Genomic DNA, 12,337 nt, shown 5'->3' with positions numbered 1-12,337 from the left:
CGACATCTGTCCGGCCTTCTTTCCACGGAGAAACACCCCCGTGGATCATTAGGGGATTCGAACATCCAAATTCATTTTTCTACTTTTTGAGCATATTCCAACACAGAATCAAATTTGTTCGTCCTCTCAGGCTGGGAGAAAGACCCGGAGAATCAGTCGTGTTTGGCTCTGACCACCAGACTGGTCTCCACTGCTACACACTCTTAAGAAATACAGCCAGACACTTTGTGGGGGAATTTGATCCATGAAAGTGGTTTATTTTATAACACAACTTTGATTACATTTGTGCAACTGCCTCTACGTATGTGGAAAAGGAAGTAAATGCAGATGCAGTTGGAAAATGTGGTTATAGCAGTGCCTTACAAACTACACATGTGTGAAAGTACACCAGCCCTCCAGATCAGTTTTATTTTCTTGTTATTAACGTCCCGAGGTTGTCTTGCATTTACTTCTAACTTGTTTAATTTATAAAGCATGGAAAGTTATTTAAGGTTTTTAGTTGATTTATTCTAGAATATTTTTTGTTTTTATTGTTCATAGTTATGTTAAAAAGTTACAATTTTAAAGTTTAAAAAGTGGGGATTCTGCTAGCTTTTTGGACTATTTTGGCATTTACTAAGATTTTATAGGGTGTTTTGGAATTTAGCTAATATTTTAGCTACATGCAAGCTGTTTTGGCTAATTTGGGCTTTGTTTTTTAAGTTTTTTAGGCTGTTTTGGAGTTAAGCAAATAGTTACACACTAGCTGTTTTGGCTAACTTAGACTTTTTAAAAAGTTTTTTTTCCCATTTTTGAGTTTATCTAATATTTCAGCTACATGCTAGCTGTTCTGGCTAATTTATGCTTCTTTTTAGTTTTTAGGCTAATTTGGAGTTAGGCAAATAGTTACATGTTAGCTATTTTGACTAACTTAGGCTTTTTAAAAAGTTTTTTATTTTACCCATTTTTGAGTTTAGCTAATACTGCAGCTACATGTTAGCCTTTTTGGCTAATTTAGGCTTTGTTGTTAAGTTTTTTGGGGGTGTTTTGGAGTTAAGCAAATAGTTACACACTAGCTGTTTTGGCTAACTTAGGTTTTTTAAAAAGTTCTTTTATTCTGCCCATTTTTTGAGTTTAGCTAATATTTCAGCTACATGCAAGCCGTTTTGGCTAATTTAGCTTTTTTTTAAGGCTTTTCTGGAGTTTAGCTATTTTTTAATCTAAATGTTAGGTGATTTGGCTAATCTAAATCTTGTTTTCTTCAGTTTTTTAGGCTAATTTGGCATTTACCTAATATTCTGGATGGCTATCAGCTTCAGCGTTTTCAGCTATCAGCTTTAGCGTTGTTAGCTATCAGATTTGCGTTTTTAGCTATCAACTTCAGCATCTTCACCAACCAAATTCAGCTTGAAACATTCACACTAGCATAATTGCAGGCAATGCTATATTCATGATTCAAGATTCAAGATCAACCTTATTTCTCCCGGCAGGGAAATTCAGTTATAGAAGCAGCAAATAATAATGAAGAAAACTGCTAAATGATCAATAAAACAGAAATTAAACGTACCAGATGCGCACTGGTACCGTTTTTGGTATTGTTTCCAGCACCGCGTCCCAAGAGTTGATTTTACAAACAGCCAGTACATCAAAAAATGACGAATTGGAGACACCCAAAACCTCAAAAAGTGACGCAGGAGTTCCCTTAAACAAACGTCAATACGTGACGACTTGGGGATGAGAATGTGTTGGCTTTTGCATCCCCTCTCCATGTTTGTCTGTGGCTCTCTTTTTACATCGGCTACGGTGGCTGTTTTGGTTCAGTTGTTCCACTCCGAGCACAGAGTCTATTCAGATTGAGGAAACTCAAAGCGAACCAAAGTTCAGTCCGATTGGAAACTAACCTAGACCACCTCGAAAAATGGGTCCGAGAGCGGTTTCTGGTCCCGAACCAGGTGTGTATTCAAACAGAAAATTTGTCCCGTATTAATTGGGGAAGTGAACTCTGGAACACTTGAAGCGAATCAAATGTGTCCAGTCTGAATTCACCTATTGGTACAGCAAATAGAGCCCTGAAATCTTTTGCACTAATGTCTAAAAGATCAACTTGAAATAAGAGGAGAGGCTGCAGCCGATGTTGCAAGTGTATTAGTGCCTGTCTGTCTCTATCTGGTCCAGATGTCAGAGGAACTCGCCAACAGCTGCGGCAGGAAATGAGCCCCCAGGCAGTGAAAAGGCTAATACACTTTCACAGAAAAGAGAGACCAAAACAAAACATGTGCACATGCACACACAGGATAAACTCAGCTTGTAGATGGCACTAAAGTTGCGCATCCCTCAACTCCGACTCAACTCTTCATCAAGTGGGTTTAAGTTGTTTTCTATATTAGACAGCATTGATCTTTCTTCCATTTTTCCTGGAATGATCCCCTTTTTCCTGATGAGTGTGTATGCACAGGCATCGGCGTGCCAGCCTGTCAGCCTGCCTGCCACAGCTCCAGCCCCCAAGCCAGCGGGACCATTTGCCTTGTGGCTCCAATTCCCAGGAATGCCTAACCTGCGCCAGCTGTTGAGAACATGCTACCTGCGCCAACAGAGCGCCAGCTCTGCCCACCACATCACCCGCCTCTCTGTCTCCATTTGAGTGTGAGATTGGATTTGTGTGTATTTTGTTTGTCAGTGTGCTTTGAACTCGCCCCACATCTGTATTTGTGGAAGCATTTTTGCACGCACGGATGCCTTCTTTTGCGTGTGGCAGCCACTGTGCCAACGTATATGTGGAGGGACGGCTGTGGCTGTGTGTGTCCTCACGTGTGCACGCGCGTGTTTCCATCTGTGTGTGCTGGGCCTCCCTCGCCTGCATCTGGAGCGGCATTGAAGAGGCTTTCCAGCGAGGCCAATGGTGGCCAGCCTGCCAAACAGCCCAGATGTTACTTTTGTACGCCTCAGGCTAAATGGAGGGAACCACACTCAATATTCAGGACTGCTAAACTGCGACTGCTTAGCCACTTTAAACAAAAGGAGGAAGATAAAAGGGAGTTAAATGAAAGAGATATATAATTTGATAAGACTTTGATCTACTGGTTAGAAGCAGACAAATCAGTTTCCACACCAACACAGATGTTGGAGTCAGAAGAACACAAATGATAAAGCTCAGGAGAGGTACAGGAATCAGCTTTAAAGTATAATTTTACTTATTTTTCCACTCTAACCTGCATTTGTTTTCGTACGATCCAGCGAATCATATTATCTTAAATCATTAGTTGACCTTGTTGTATATCATATCTTAAAAATAAAGGCTTTATTTGATGATTTTAAGATTTTTATTTTTGTTTACCTTTCGGTGATACTGGGATTTTGGATATTAATATATAGTAATTACTATTATCACTGATATCCATACAATACTTTTTTCTTTAAATGGGGTATTATAGAATAATTTCAGAAATATACTTTTTTTGTTAAGTGAATGTATATTAAAGCACAGGACTAAGAATTTTGGCAAATACAATTTTTTAGTAATTGATTACAGTAATCTGTACAGAACATATGTCCAGTACGGTACATGTCTATTACGGTACTAATGGTATAATACCATTATAATAATAAGAAAACAATAATAGTGCAAAATTTTAAAAAAGCAAAAATGTTACAAATATGTAAGTAAGTAAGTAGTAGAATTACTTTAAATTTAAAGTTGTGCAACCCAAAATTAAGTATTTTTTGACGGTTCGAAACAAATTGAATTATTTTAAATACAGTGACAAAACTTGTGTAATAAGTGGAAATTACTAATTTTAGAGCAAAATGTTAATAAAATCATCTTAATTAATCCTCATAAAATCAAAAACCAGCACTTTTCCTTGGAACATAAATGTACATTTTCGTTTCTAAAATAATGACAATGAATGCCAGTTAAAATTGTCAACATTTAATTAAATTTAAAATAATTTTTCATTCATTCATCTTCCAGACCGCTTCTTCCCTTTCGGGGTCGCGGGGGTGCCGGAGCCTATCCCGGCTACTGAAGGGGTTTGGCGGGGTACACCCTGGACAGGTCGCCAGTCTGTCACAGGGCCAAATTTAAAATAATGTATCTTAAATTAAATGAAAAATTACAGTGCAATGTGAGGGTTTTTTTGAGTCTTAAATCAAGTTTTTTATTGTCAAGAATACGGACCAAAAAGGTTTTGACTCAGATAATTTACTTATTTCAAAATCTTAACTTGGAAAGGTGTAGAGCAAAGATAACTGAACCATAATGAATGTCTAATAACACAATTTCAAGCTTTGCAAACATCAAATAGTTAGCAGTCAAAAGGTAAAGACATCAAAAAAAAAGTTCCAAACATTTGTGTCTACAAGAATGCTTTGAATCTAACATCAGTTTATCAAAGACAGTCACAGTTACTAGCTGTAACTTTCATTATAATTCATCATCAATCCATTAACCTCTGCTCACCTCTATCTGGATTGCAGAGGCAACAACTGAAGCAAATAGGCTTAGAGCTCTCCTGACTGACCTGCTGTCCCGCTCCTCTGCAGCATTTCTATTCTGGGCAGAAGCTGTGTGTCCCGGGTCTACCTTTAAACTTTTTTAAAGAAGGGTATGCAGGAGAACCTCACCAGAAAAGGGTGTTTTCAGACTGGACACATTTGGGTTGCTTCAAGTGGTTCCCCCGATAGTCCGGAAGAAATTTTGAGTCTAAATGCACCCAAGCAGACCCTGGTTTGGGACCAGGAACCACTTTCTGACCCATCTTTCGAGGTGGTCTTGGTTCATTCACCTGATTTAGTTCTATGGACTTTTAGCTGTGTTTAGTTACTGTCTGAACTATTAAACCCGCTGCATGCAGAACCAGCTGTCTGCTCAGTTGTGACAACTACAAACCTTTAAAATAAATTAAATACCAATTTTTTGCTTTCCAGTTCTGTCAAGGGTATGGATTATAACAGAAATGCTCTTACATGTAAAACAGATGATATCCAATATTTTGTTTTTGTTTAAGGGCTTTAATGATGCCGTGCACCGACGAAGGGTTTCTTTATTTTCATGTTCTTCACTATTTTTTTTAACTTACTATTATTTATTTTACTATGGAAAGCACTTTGAGATGCTTTGTAGCAGGAAATGTGTTAAACAAATAAAGCTTAAGCACAAGACAAGTCTAAGTCAGTGATCTGATATTTGGTCTGAGGATGAAACATTTGTTGGCTGTTCTACTTTTAAACGTCACTGTTTTACCAAATTTATAATATACACATAAAACAAAAATAAAACCAGTTTAAAGCTATACATCTCTGGTCTGGGGGCTGGAGGAAGTAACCGGGGACAGGGAAATCTGGACATCTTTGCTTAGACTTCTGCCCCCGTAACCGGATCCTGGATGAGAAACTGGATGGACTTTAAAATAATCCTCAGCTGGCAACATTTCTGAAAATTTATATTTTTTTTTGTTTTTTTCTTGATTTTCTACAGTTTTATCATCCAAAAATTAGAATGTCACATGTTTAAAATCTTATTTTTTTGAGAAAAGACAAAATTAACTAAATTTTTGTGGTATTTTACACAAAAAATGCTGAATTTGAATCTAATATAAGTGGATTTCCCTTGAGTTGAAATAATATTTTTCTCGTGGGGCGTGATTGTGTCACCACAAGCCTTATTTGAGCTCGAAAGAAAGCCTTTCCCAAACATCCACACGAGCAAACTTCCCAAACAACAAGAGCTATGCAGGAAATTAGAAAAACAACATCTTTCATCAACCAGTAGGACGCAATTAGCTTGATCATCTGGGCGGGTGTAGCTGGGGTGTTTTGGCCAAATTAACTGTATTTGTGTGTGTGTGCCGCAGGAACCGCCGAGGCGGCATCTGTGAAGCTGCTTTAGCTGTTTTTGAGAGATGTGTGCCACGTGTGCAGACTTCCACAGGGCTTAGAGCCTGCCCACCCCCCGTATGGTGAGCTGTCACAGTCGCTACGTGATGCAGCCCTCCCCTGTGTGGAACCTCCAGCCGGCCATCAGACTGACCAGATAAACAACAACTGGAAGGATGTTGTATTTGTCAGATTGTATTTGTTCACACGGTGTGTTTGGTGTTTTTTCTTTCTGCCAATCCTTTGCTTAATCCATTTCTCACGTGAATTATCTCAGATTGTGTGTCCGTATTTACATTTCAGTGATAGCCTTAAATCTTTTTATCCTTTTTTGGCAAAACATTTTCTTTGTCAACACTTTTTGTTTTCACGAGTCTGATTAAAACAGCATCACCTCTGAAATGTGAGATCGTCTGTAGCTTAAATGAACAAAAACAGAATCTAATGAAAGTACTATGAACTAGTTGCAAGAAAAATAATCGTATTAATACAACTGCGACCGACTGTACCTCTGGGCCATCGGTGGCCAGTAGCACTTGATATGGACACATTTATTCAGACTGGATACATTTGGTTTGTTTAAACTGAATCAGAGTTTGTTTCCCCTGATAATCCGGAACAAATTTTCCGTCTGAATACATCCAAGTGGACCAGAAATCGCTCTGGTTCACTGAGATTCTTCAGTCTGAATAGGCTCCGTGCTCAGAGGGGAACAACTGGACCAAAAGGGCCACCGTAGCAGGTTGTCGACTGTTGAGTGATGTAAGCAGATTAGGAAAGAAACGACAAATGTAAATCAACGATTGCTGTTTTATCAGACAAAAAAGGGTCCAAAACTTTATTTGTTGGAAAATGTATTGAAATGAAAACGTTTTTTACATGCTTTTCAGCGTCTTGTTATGCTAGGGGTGTTAAACTCAATCGCACAGGAGGACCAAATTCAAAACACACAGCAGGTCGCGGGCTGAACAGGACAAAGATTTACTGAACACATAAAAAACTAAATTATTAAAACTACTAACACGTAACTTTTTTAAAACATAAATAGGAATAAAATCAGACAGGAATATTATACGAGAATACATCAACTTTACCATTAAATAACTTTTAATATTTTATTCAAAATTATACAAGTTAGAAATAAAGTAAACATTGAAAGAAAAAAAACCACAAAAAATATTTACTTTTATGTCATTTTATAAAAAAAATACTTCCAAATTTCCCAAAAGATTTTGATCTCCATAAAACATATCCGTTAAAATAATACAAATATGAACATGAGGCAGAACAAACAAATATATATATATTTTCAGCAAAAACTAATAGAGTTATTCTTGTTATTCTTGTCGTTGCTCTTGTGTCGTTTATAGCTCATTTTTTAGCTAGGTTAATCTCTGTTTGATGTGTGTGAGGTTCTGTGTTTGTGAAATGTTTTAGAGTGATTTGATTAAAAAAAAAAACTATTAGTGTGAATATATATTTTTAAGTGATAATAAAACGAGAAAAGTCAAACTGAGATCCTTGTGATGTAAAATGCTGAATTTAATGTTTTTTTTAAAGCCAGAAGTCATTCTAACTGATCTCTCAGCCTCCATGATTGTAGTTTCACTTCAATATGTTAGCAAGATAACATCGGACCGTTCATAATAATAATATTTAATGATCTGGAGGGCCAGACAGATTGGCTCTAGGCCTTTACTTTGACATGTGTGTTACGCAATATGTCCCCCTGGTGCTGTTTTGATGTCATCCTAAAAACTACCTTGCAGATCCTTAACAAAATTCTCTTAAAAACGATGCCATAACGACCCAACAATAAGACCCAGCAACTCGCTGAAATGTGGTTGGATGATTTCAGGCTCATTATAACAACTTTTAGCATAATACACATTGCTTTTCACTGTTTTATCAACAATCTATAAGCACTTACCAGCGTACCTTCTTAGCTGATGCCTTCTTAGTAACCTTTATAGCCTTCATAGTACCAAAGTAAAAAGTCTTGCCCCTGACATTGATACAGACGTTTAAAATTAGTCAGTGAAATATGAAGTTTGAGTCAGTGAACTGTCCGGACGAGAATTTCAAAGTGCAAGACTTCTATTGTTTCTGAATCTAGTTGCTTTTCCCCTTTAGTCAAGTGGTTTTGGTACGAAATAGGCAAATCTGCTTGACAGGATTCTGAATACAGACAAACGCAATGTTCATAACTCGATTTTGTTTTTAACACGCTGATCCACCCTGTGGCCTGATGTCATAATGGCGTCATCCTCGCCTGTCACTGGACTGCCACCAAATAACCTTGAAATGTTCCCGGGCTACCACGGACTGACGTCAACTTTTAGAGGAAAATCGTCCATTTGGTGTAAAATTTTAGCTTTTTTTCAAACCTCTGTGACAACCTGCCGAATTTGCTGAAAAACTTGCATTTAGGTCGCCGCCTGGTGGAGTTTAAGGTATGAGAACGTTTTTCAAAAGCCGAATCATCTCGGTTTGGCCAAACATGTCTTACGGACTACTACAATTATTTGTCTTATGTTAGTAGTTCAATTTTTCTGACTCGATTAGCAGATTCTTTTACTAGTTTAAAGAACTTTTTTAAAATTTTAAGAATTTTAAGAGCCTATTTTTGCTGTGTGACAGTCAAAAATAAAACGGGTCTTTAAGCTGATCACAAGCACAAAAAAACAATGACCAAACAGAACTCCCTTCATCAAACTTGGCATATAACCCGTTTGGGAAATACAAATTGTTTGGAGGAAAAACATTACTGGGAGACATCCCCTCCCGTGGCAGCGATGTTTCTCACGTCTGTCTTTCTCTTCCTGCGCACAGATGTTGCACAGCAGTTTGTGCGGAGAGGAAGGTTCCTCCTGCGCCTCCCCAAGGAGCGTGCAGCCGGGGGAAAATCACATTTACACATAAACTGCTAATGTGTCGCTCTCAGCAAGTGTGTTTATGCGAAGACAAAGGAGGAAAGGGAGACCAAGTTGCATGAATGTGTCATACAAAGGAAGTGGAAGCAGTGCAGGCCAGAAATAGGAAGTGGTTTGGGAGATGGTTGGGGGACGCCCTCGGGGGGCATCAAAAGCTTCAGAAGTATGTTTGTGTAAGAGGATGTGTCTGTTGCTCCATCTTCTGGCTGGACTCGAATCGTGTGGGTTTTTGATGTTGATCTCACCCAGTTGTTGGAAAGCCAAACACAGGCTGTGCATCCAGATGTTGACAGATGTGATGTACACAACTTCCTCTGAAAGTCTCGTACACAGGAGAGATGGCAGCACACATCCTTCCTGTTGGCTCTCTGGAGACGGCCTTCGTGGCTTTCATTGATAAATGTCACAACATCCCCCCTAAAAAACCTGCTGAGCCCCCTGAGGGACTGCTGCTGCTCCAGATGTTCTACCGCTAACTAAAACAGGTCAAATTTGTCTAACACAGATGTGTTTACCTCATAGGGTTATGAGGGAGAGGTTTCTGCAGCTGTGTTCATGCAGAGGAGACTGAACCAGTTGGTTTGAACAGTTTTCGTCGTCATAACAGGTCAAGCCGGTTGTGTTTGACACGCCGTCCTTCCATGCCCTCTTCTGTCTGATTGTGTTTGTCACATCTCATCCTGTTCTGCAGCCATAACTAGCTATTATGGGATCTATCCTGTGATGATAAATGAGTTTTCTGCTACGAAATGAAAGTATTAACAAAAAAATGTGCTCATCTTGAAGGTGATTCGGGGCTATTTCAATGAGAACTGGTTAACCAGATGTAGGGGATTTTTTTTCAGTTTTAAAATCAGAGATTGAAGATGGATTTACCAATTCAATGTCACCTGCTTTTCTCTTAGCATCTCAATCCACCTTTTTTGTCAAAAACGTCTTGTTTAGTGCAGGGGTCGACGACCTTTAACAGTAAAAGAGCCATTTGGGTTAGTTTTCTACGGATCAAAATCTAGAAGGAACTGCACAGTCTTACTTTAGCCTTTAAGAATTTTTTTTAAAATAATAAATATGAATTATGTCTTTTTTTTTTTTGGCATGAAAAAAAGCTGGAGAAAGCAATGAGCAAACAAAACATCTTCAGGTCAACAGGGATGTAAAAACCTACATAGTTCGTCATCTATGCCATCATTTTAAAAATGTAACTAATCTAAATTAAATTAACGCTAATTAAGTAATCCAAAAATGCTATTTTCTTTTATTTATTTGCTCTTTTTCCCCTTTTCTTCCTCAGTAGTCTTACACTGCTGGGTTTTGTTGTTTTACTTTGGACCTGGACCTTGGTAGTCTTAGTTAGCAGTCTTTGTTTATATTTTTTTATATTTTCTTTAGGTAGTTTTGGTTAGGCAGCCATTAGCAGGGAGCTGCTGACTCTGACGGGCCACATGGCTGGGTTTTTTTCTTTTTGATTGGCCAAGGAGCCACCATGGAGAGATAAAAGAGCCACATTTGGATCTGGAGCCGCAGGTTGCAGACCCCTGATCTAGTGCAACTTTAATGCACCTGATTGTCATTCCAAACACTCAACAGTTTGATTTATTTTCTTTAGTCATTTTGACGCTGTTTTTGTGTTGGACACAAACAAAAAATATCAAATACTCCGATCATCTGATCAAATTTAAAAGGGTTCCCAATGGAACGCTCCACAAAACCTGTGTCGTGTTATAGGACATAGTTTCTGCAGAGCAGCAGCAGTACACTAGAGCTGTGGATGGGACTGTTGGAGCAGAGCAATCCCTCCCCCCTTCCTATCACCTATAACTGAGCTATCTGTTTATCTCTCCCACTAATTTACAGCCCCTTAAACTTCCAATCTAACATTACCAGTGCAACTAAAATGGTGAGCAATATTGGGGCTATCCAGTCGTACAGTTTGGAGCCAGATGCCAGCTCAGGTGAGGATAACAAAGATTTACATGGATCTATTTGTCTACAAGACAGCTGAGGTGGCTCAGGCATCTGGTCCGGATGCTTCCCGAGTGCCTCCCTGGAGAAGTGTTCCAGGGAAGACCCAGTACATGCTGGAGAGACTACGTCTTTCAGCTGGCCTGGGAACATCTCAGGACTCTCCCAGAGGAGCTGGAGGAAGTGACCTGGGACAGGGAAGTCTGGGCCGCAACCCAGATGAACGGAAGAAGATAGATGGATGGATGCGTAATTGCGTTTTATTTTACCTATAAGTCTAGTGTCTTCCCATAGATGGCGTTTAATAAATAAAATGACCTTTGTCGAGGTGTAAACAGTTATTTTACATTTATGTGGTGTTAGAAAATGTTGTTTTTGTGACAGTCATGTGTTTTTTCCCCGAGTTGGACATACGTTTACCAATCATTCCAACACCTATAAACAGCTTTTCTCTAAGTTTGCATTCTCCCATTGCTGCAAGTGGCACTAAAATGAGAACAAAAGTCACAGTTTTTAAATAAAAAAACCCAAACATTCTGTTTTCATATGCATATCGATTTCCAATCAATAACAAAGTCTGTTTTCGTCCAGATGTTATTTCTTTCTCTTATAAAGTGGGTGACCATCTGCTCCTGGTCTGGCCCTTCTGTCAAATTTGACCCGTGAGTCTAAAGTTTGCTCAACCCCAACCTAAATCATTTTTCAAACTGCGTTTTTTTGTCTGCTCCTGATTCACAACAATTTGAAAAAAGAAAACAAGAAACACAATTTTCTTTATATATGTCCCCCACAATGAGAAAAATGCCACAAGAACATGTTAAAAACACAATTTTCATTATTTGATGATGTCATCATCTATACTTTTACACACTTTTTAATAGAAATTTTACTTTAATTGGGGCTTTGTTTCGTTAGGCATACAGACAAATATATATTATTTATCTGATCCTGATCCTGAGAGCTTTAAACTTTCAAACTGATTTAAAATTTCATTCCTTGTAAACTTGTATGATTTAAATCATTAGGAAAGTTTGGTTGGACGATGCTGAAGTAACTCAGAGTTTGAGGAAGTTGCCATATAACATCCCGAAGGTTTATTACAGAACTTTGTAAACTACAGTTCTCCTCAGAATTACTATAATTATTGTCGGATAAGTATTAGGGTAGAACTGCAGTAAAGACTATTCTGCTTTAAATCTTAAAATCTTACAATGAATCACAAGAAATTATAATAAAAAATGACTACAGTAGCTTAATATGTTCACGATGTACAAGTACATCTTCTTCAAAGAGTTTAAAGTTTCCCTCCTCTCTCCTATCGTCTCCTTTTTCTTCCGCTGACTCAACCACTGAACAAATTGACCCTGACAGCACCCAGCAGAACAGCAGAACGCCGCTGGAGCAGCAGAAAGAACAACTGTTTCTGCAAGAGAAAGAAAATGTGATATCTAATCGGCATGATCATGTAACACAGCTGACCAGAAGGTGGGTCTTCTGGAAGACACGCCCCCTCACACAAGCAACATCTGTCCACCAATCCTGACAAAACTCCAGAACCACATAAAGTATTGACAGTTGATGACTGTCTT

At 38.5% G+C, this 12,337-nt stretch overlaps 1 long non-coding RNA gene across 2 annotated transcripts in view; it reads left to right on the top strand.

Moving 5' to 3' along the window:
• LOC112161847 overlaps positions 1–6,807 on the top strand; it is a 14,203-nt gene extending 7,396 nt beyond the window's left edge. For both annotated transcript variants that reach the window (XR_004949184.1, XR_002921959.2), the window contains exons 3-5: positions 2,155–2,339; positions 2,435–2,622; positions 5,832–6,807. This is a non-coding gene — a long non-coding RNA (uncharacterized LOC112161847). The remainder of the gene's footprint in view (positions 1–2,154; positions 2,340–2,434; positions 2,623–5,831) is intronic.
• The last annotated feature ends 5,530 nt before the right edge of the window (positions 6,808–12,337 follow it).

Source organism: Oryzias melastigma, linkage group LG15 (assembly GCF_002922805.2).
Source record: "Oryzias melastigma strain HK-1 linkage group LG15, ASM292280v2, whole genome shotgun sequence".
NCBI classification, from domain to species: domain Eukaryota; kingdom Metazoa; phylum Chordata; class Actinopteri; order Beloniformes; family Adrianichthyidae; genus Oryzias; species Oryzias melastigma.
The sequence above is the reverse complement of the archived record's forward strand: the minus strand, read 5'-3'. Positions and strand labels throughout refer to the sequence as shown.